Raw genomic sequence first — 6,844 nt, 5'->3', positions numbered from 1 at the left:
TCAAGTTTCAGATAAGCATGTGTGTGTGTGTAACTCTATGGAGTGTGTGTTCAGATAGAAGACAGCAAGTGTCAATTTTGTCTAACCTTCATACTGACTTTCACTTTGTTCTGTTTAATCCGCTGCACCTGTCTGCGTGGGATTTACAGGGTGGAGACACCAGTGTGCCCCAGATCCTTGAACAGTCCAAACATCAACATCAGTTTCTAATTTTTATATTACTACATATAAATTGGATCATGCCGTGCGTTTCTGATACCATCCACTACACTAAACCGCCTTCTTATTGTAATTTATCAAATCTCATGTTTAAGATGTTCATCTCTGCTGTAGAGGGTAAATGTTGTTGCTTTTAAGCTTAATATATTACCTTTACTTATGACCAATAAACTGTAATATTCTATATAAATATAGAATATTAACCTGCTTGGTCTTTGTATGTTTAATCAGAAGATTCTAGGATTCTTTGCTTTTTCCAGGCATCAACACACTTTGTCTCAATTCAGACAGAGTCAAGTTTATAAAAGATAAGAAATTTATTTTCTAAACAAATAAACACACGACAAGTTAACCAAGGCTACTGTGATGGATGAATCTAAGAGGATGGATGTGATGTATGGTGATTTAATGGTGTGTGTTTATCAGAACCTTGTATCTAGAAGAACTGAGTTCTGGGTGTGAAAAGGAATTTGGTTTGCATTAAGCTATGAAGTTGGTTCTTATCAAAACTGTCATGGCGGGCGGCAATCTTTTGACCCACGACATGCAGAATCACCACACAGGAACTGGTAAGTAAAACGACTTTATTATGTACTGAAGGGCAACGAGGGGAACAGACGACGGGCAGGCTGGCAGCAAGATTTCAGGATGGAACTCTGAGGAGGGAGACAAAATGATTATATGGAGGAATGACGGAGAATGATATTGGGAGTGGAGCTTACTGATTGCAGTAGTGGTGAGAACCTCCGGAGGGACTGGTCAGGTCCGGGTGAGCAGGAAAGCTCCAGAAGGTGATGGGACTGTTGGTCCAGAGAGTAGGTAGGAGCAGCGGTTTGGTGGAGGCAGGTGAGCGGCTGAGAGCGAGCGGCCAGGGGAGGAGACGGCGTGATCTGGTGTGCAGGAGTCCAAGCTGGTTATGGAGGTGGTGGAGTGTGAAAGAGAAACCTGGAGCAGAGCAGGGGAGGATTATCAGGGTTTCTTCTGACGACAGAAATCAAGCAGAGCTTCAAATACAGGTTAGTGACTAGGAACTAGAAATTTCACAGGATCAAGACAGGTTAAGGCTAGAGCTACCCAAGATAGAGTAATCATCCGGCGAAGTGAAGTGCCACACTGCTCCTTAAATCCCCTGGGCCGTAATGACTGGATTGGCTGCAGCTGGAGACTCTCAGACTCTCAGACACGCCCACCTGAAAACATTGCTCAGAAAATACAGGTGAAATGCAGGAGGCTCACCACGGACCGTGACAAAAACCACATCAGACGCAATCTGTGTGTCTACCTCGCCCTTTCTTTTGAGACCCTCTTTGCGGATCCGGAGGTCAGGGAGGTCGGATGACCTCTGGGCACCAAGGTTTGGTAGATCAACCGCAGCACCGACTTTCCAGTCCGAGATGTTTCTGAGTCACAACAGATAGATAAAATAGTTTGCGTCTAGAAGGACTCTTAGGGAGTCTGAACTGTATCAGCTCGTTCTGCAGGAACCGTTTGCTGTGTCAGCTTCAGCGTGTAGCAGGGTTTTTGACAGCTTGTCAAAAACACTCTGGGTTAAAGAGGGTTCGCTCCGGATGGCCTGTCCGTAGCTTTCTCTAGAACTGACTGACCGTCAAGTGAGCTCTGTTTTAATATTCTCATATTATGATTTCTTGGCCAACTGGGACGTGCCATGTTAAGGGGTGTTAACAAGCAAACCTCAGAACATCATGCCTTCATTTAAGTTGAAGGCCATCGATCTGGCAGTAAAGGAGGGAAACAGTGCTGCCGCACGTAAGCTTGGCATGAATGAATCCAAGGTTCGGCGCTGGAGACGGCAGCGGGAAGAACTCATTCAAGCCATCTTCACCTGGGGATGATGACAGCAACACGGACAGTGACATGACATCGCCACAGAAAAGGTGTGTGACGAAGCTCTTCTGAAGCTGTTCAACTCCCGACATGGAAGAAGAGGACTTTAATGGCTTTAGTGCGCTAGAGTAAGATGAGAGCGAATTACTTTTTCTGGTAGGCAAGTGTGTTTTATTTACTAACCAGGCATGTTTTGTGTGCAGTTTTTATTTTCTAATCATCCAGGGCTTATTAATGCTGTGTCAGCGCTGTTCTTTTCTTCTAAACATGCAAATTACCGGTAATAACGTGTCAGTTCTGTTTTTATTTTATAACCATCCAGAAATATGAATGCTATCAGTGCTGTTTTCTATTCTAAACTTGCAGGCAGTTCACCCGTGTTTAAAATTCGTTTTGTTGAATTAAAACAACAACGTAAAACCTCCGTGTAGCCGCAGTATCTTTCTGTCTAATTATCTTATGTTATGGCCGTACATGCGCTGTACGCCGGAGACCTGCATGTGTCTGCTGCGCCGCGGCTTGTATTCGAGTACGGCGTGTGAGTGTCGAAAACCTTTTTTTTGTTGGTGCGGCTTATATTGAGGTGCGCTCTATAGTCCGGAAATTACGGTACATCTATAGCCACTACCACGCCAAATTTTATTTCACCGTCTGTAAAATCAAAGCTACAATGGCAAACCTGCAAGCTAGCTTAAACAAGTTTTTCATGTTTCTGAACAACACCCTAACATCTGCATTTATATTGTGGAGATTAAAATAAATCAAAATAATCCTCGATTCATTCTGCACTCACATACGGAACACCACTGGTGTGAGAGGTTCTACGCTCAATAATATCAGAGAAGGAGAAACAGCCAGCTGCTACCACTTCAACTTTAGGACAAACTACCAGAGAAAAAACCCCATTTAAAGACACGGACTGGTGTTTAGCACCATCTTGTTTATTCTGGCAATGCATGTTCTCGTATCAGAGGGGCGGGGCCTAGGGATGACAGCCGACGTAAGGGGTGAGAGTTGTGTGAGTGTGTTTGTGTTCAAAAGCTAGTCGTGTGATTTCTGTTTGTTAGCGTCAGAGGTGTCTGACTTCAACAGTTAAGCATTCGTACTGCAAATAACTACTTTCATCTGAAGCGACTAATAATTAACCTAACATGCATGTTTTTGATCTGTGGGAGGAAACCAGAACGTACAAGCTCCACACAAAGAGACTGAAGCTGAGAATTAAACCTGCTACCGTCTCATTGTGAGACAACAGCACTATCAACTGTCTGCATCAGCATGTAGACATTATGTTCAGAAACATTTAGCTAACAGTCTCCAAATGTATCTCCAAGAGCAAAGTGTTGCCCCAAAGGCAAAGATCTAATGACTGCCATGATAAATCTTATCGGTAAACTTGTTCAATTTGCTGTGATTTTGATGTCTGAGGATCAGTTTTCTCCAACATGACTTAATAATTATGTGAGTCATGACTGAAGAAAGAATACTGTGATCAGCTGAGCATGAAAACAGAAAACAGTGAGGTAGATGAGCAGCAAAAGTCTGAGATTTCATAAGATTTATGCCACATGACTTTCATGCAGGGGTGTGTGTGTGTGTGTGTGTGTGTGTGTGTGTGTGTGTGTGTGTGTGTGTGTGTGTGTGTGTGTGTGTGTGTGTGTGTGTGTGTGTGTGTGTGTGGAGGAATCCAGTTTGATGTTGTTTTAGACTGTTTTAATGTAACGTTGGTGCAAATTAGGAAAATCCCCTCCAGCGACTCCCATCTGACCTCCTACGACTTGACTCACCAGCTGTGATGTGATGTAAGCATCTCAATGGCAGGGGAGCCGCCGGGGATTTTTTGGGCCCTGTGAACTTAATTTTTATTAATTCTGTTAAAGTTTAAATAACGTTTTGGGGCCCCTGCCAGTCATGGATCCCATGAACCATTGTAACTTCCTGCCCCCTTTAAAGCTATTATTCTGTGTATTTTTGCTGAAGGGCTCAAACTAATTTTGCATTTTAGATCATAATCAACTAATAAACTAAAGAAAATAGTGAGCTATGACAATTATGACTGATTGCATTTATCATCCTATGGTAAATCCGGGCTGCATGGTGGAGCAGTTGTTAGCACTGTTGCCTCGCAGCACGAAGGTCGCACGTTCGAAACTCGGCTGAGGCCTTTCTGCGTGGAGTTGCGTGTTCTCCCCATGCATGCGTGGGTTTCCTCCGGGTACTCCGGTTTCCCCCACAGATCACAACATGCCCTATAGGTTATAAATTGTAAATCGCTTTGGATAAAAGCGCCTGCTAAATAAATAAACATAAACATAAATCATTGCAAAAATGCTAAATATTTTCCTATTTCAGAACCAAAACTGTGAAGTGATTCCAATCACGAAGACAAAATTATTCTTTAAATGAACAAAAGAAAGAAAAGGAAGGAAGAAACGGCTTCAAGATCCAGTTTACTTCAGCTGAGTGGTACTGGTCCAGAAGATAAGCTGTCACCTGATCACAGCAGCTTAAAGCCCTTCCACAGCTCCAGTGGGTGACTTTAGACATGATGTTGGGTATAGTTCATTTCATAGTTCGTTTTTAGGTGTTTCTCTTTGATTTTAGCCTTTATCAATAATAATAATAATAATAATAATAATAATAATAATAATAATTAGCAAAAAAAAAAAAAAAAAACAATCCCTATCATTTGCTGCTCAGGGGAATGACAGGCATCTGCCATAAAATGGTGAATGTGAGGTTTATTCCTGCTTCATGAGTGTAACGACCAGAAAGGGTAAGTTTTGACCTATATATTGACCACACAGTGACCGGTCATCTACAGACATAATTCCACTATCTAGGTGGATTTTCTATTCCATCTTCCAATACTCAGAAGATTCTGCAGTGCTTGTTGACAGTCCATGAAGACAAGCTTGTCAAACTTATCTAAGACTGCTGGATTCCTCCCTCTGAATATAAAATGAACTTTTACAACTCATAAGTTAAATAATCATTAAATAATCATATAGTTGAATGAACCAGATGTTATATGAAATGTATGAATAATCTGTGCCTAATTCAGTGAAGTTGAAATTAATATTATTACAATGATCCATTTATATGTTATGATCAGTATGGTTTGATTTAACAAGTTGATCATTATCTAAACTCGTATACAATGTTCATTAGATGCAAATTAAGGTTAAGGCCATATCACAAAGTTTAAAGAGTCTTTATTCACAGAGCTACTGTAGAACAGCTTGTATCTGGAAGGTGTTGTCACAAGGTGGGTTGGAGGAGGAGGAGAAAGACCCAAAATGCAGAACCAGATGAATGAGGCAGAGGTGGAAGGTAAAAATAAAAATTCTTTATTTAGGAGAAATCCTCGAGGGAAGGGATCCAAAACACCAAAATCCAAAAACAACACTCAAGACCTAGAAACACTCAAGACTAGAGAGGAGACCGAGACGAGACTGACAGAGAACAATGGACCAACAAAACATTGAGACAAAGACAGGGCTTAAATACCTGGGGGAGGTAGATGGGCTACAGGTGTGTGGAGAGAGAACCAGGTGAAAGCAATTAACTAATCAGGGAGGAAACCAACATGACCTAAGAGTAAAACCTAAAGACAAGAAAAGCAACCATATAACTAATATTCTAAGGGGAAGGAAAAACTACAAACACTGGTGGGAAAAAACACACTAAAGAGACTAATAAAAATGAAAAGCTGAAACTATAAAAACTGCAGAGGGGTGACTGGGGAAGACTAAAGGAACACAGGACCTGGGAGAGATGATTTGGAGGGCTGTAGGTCTGGGAACACAGAAAGAGAAACTACAGGGGGGTGACCGGAGAGACCTGAGAAGCTGGAAAACACCAGGAGGCACATGAGGAGAACACGGAGGACAAACAGGAGGGGGCTGGGGACCAAGGGGACACAGAACATGACAGGTGTGGTTTTCTGAGGGGTGTTTGGTAAAGCCTACAACATGTCAAATTCTGATTCGCAGAAATGATAACAAGTGGATTATTAAAACTGGAGTGACTTCTCGAGTTTTTCAGTTTCAAGCAGAACTCCGAAGTGGCCAATTCGGAATCAGTCTCCTTGAGACACCTCTCTCTTTGACACACAGTCAAACCTGTTGGCACACTGCCAGCTGACACAGCCATGAGAGCACATCCGTTTTAGACGCAACGAACCTTCATGCCTGTTGTGATCTGGAGATATCTCCAGACCGGACTGGTCGCACTGCGGTTATTCTACGACCTTCAGTGCCTTGAGGTCCACCAGACTTCCTGACATTCCGGATCTGGCCGGGGGTCTACGATCAGGGTTTGTAGATGCAACAGACTGCGTCTGATGTTGTTTTATTAATAATCAACTCTCTATTTTATGGTAGACAACAAATTCTTTACACCCAGAATTCACAATCTCTTTCAGATACAAAGGTTCTGATACACATCTACTTTACACCACACCACCTACAACTCACATTGCATTACGGCATATCCACTCCATCACATATTATTTATAGCTTGTCATGTATTATCATTAGTTTAGAAAAGAATAAAATTCATTTTAACTAGGGATGAGCCGGATACTCGTTTCAGACAAGTATCCGGTACGGATAAAACATTTTTGACGAGTACGAGCATGAAACGAGTAAAACTGGTAAATATCTGTAATCGTACTGAAGGAAAATCCTCATTGGGTAACTGACTGTCTTCACGCTCGGTGATTGGCCAGTAAAATAGAGAGCCCGCCCCTCCCTACACACTAAACTGCAGCCGGGAG

At 42.3% G+C, this 6,844-nt stretch overlaps 1 long non-coding RNA gene across 1 annotated transcript; it reads right to left on the bottom strand.

Moving 5' to 3' along the window:
* Positions 1 to 522: 522 nt before the first annotated feature.
* LOC139068936 (uncharacterized) lies at positions 523 to 1,397 on the bottom strand. Its single transcript, XR_011520183.1, has 3 exons — positions 1,294 to 1,397; positions 942 to 1,164; positions 523 to 875 (listed from the first exon to the last, which is right to left on the bottom strand). It is a non-coding gene; the product is annotated as an uncharacterized lncRNA (long non-coding RNA).
* Between the last annotated feature and the right edge of the window lie 5,447 nt (positions 1,398 to 6,844).

The sequence above is a fragment of the Nothobranchius furzeri genome, chromosome 3 (genome assembly GCF_043380555.1).
Source record: "Nothobranchius furzeri strain GRZ-AD chromosome 3, NfurGRZ-RIMD1, whole genome shotgun sequence".
Classification (NCBI taxonomy): domain Eukaryota; kingdom Metazoa; phylum Chordata; class Actinopteri; order Cyprinodontiformes; family Nothobranchiidae; genus Nothobranchius; species Nothobranchius furzeri.
Note: the sequence above shows the minus strand (reverse complement) of the source record. Positions and strands in the feature narration are given on the sequence as shown.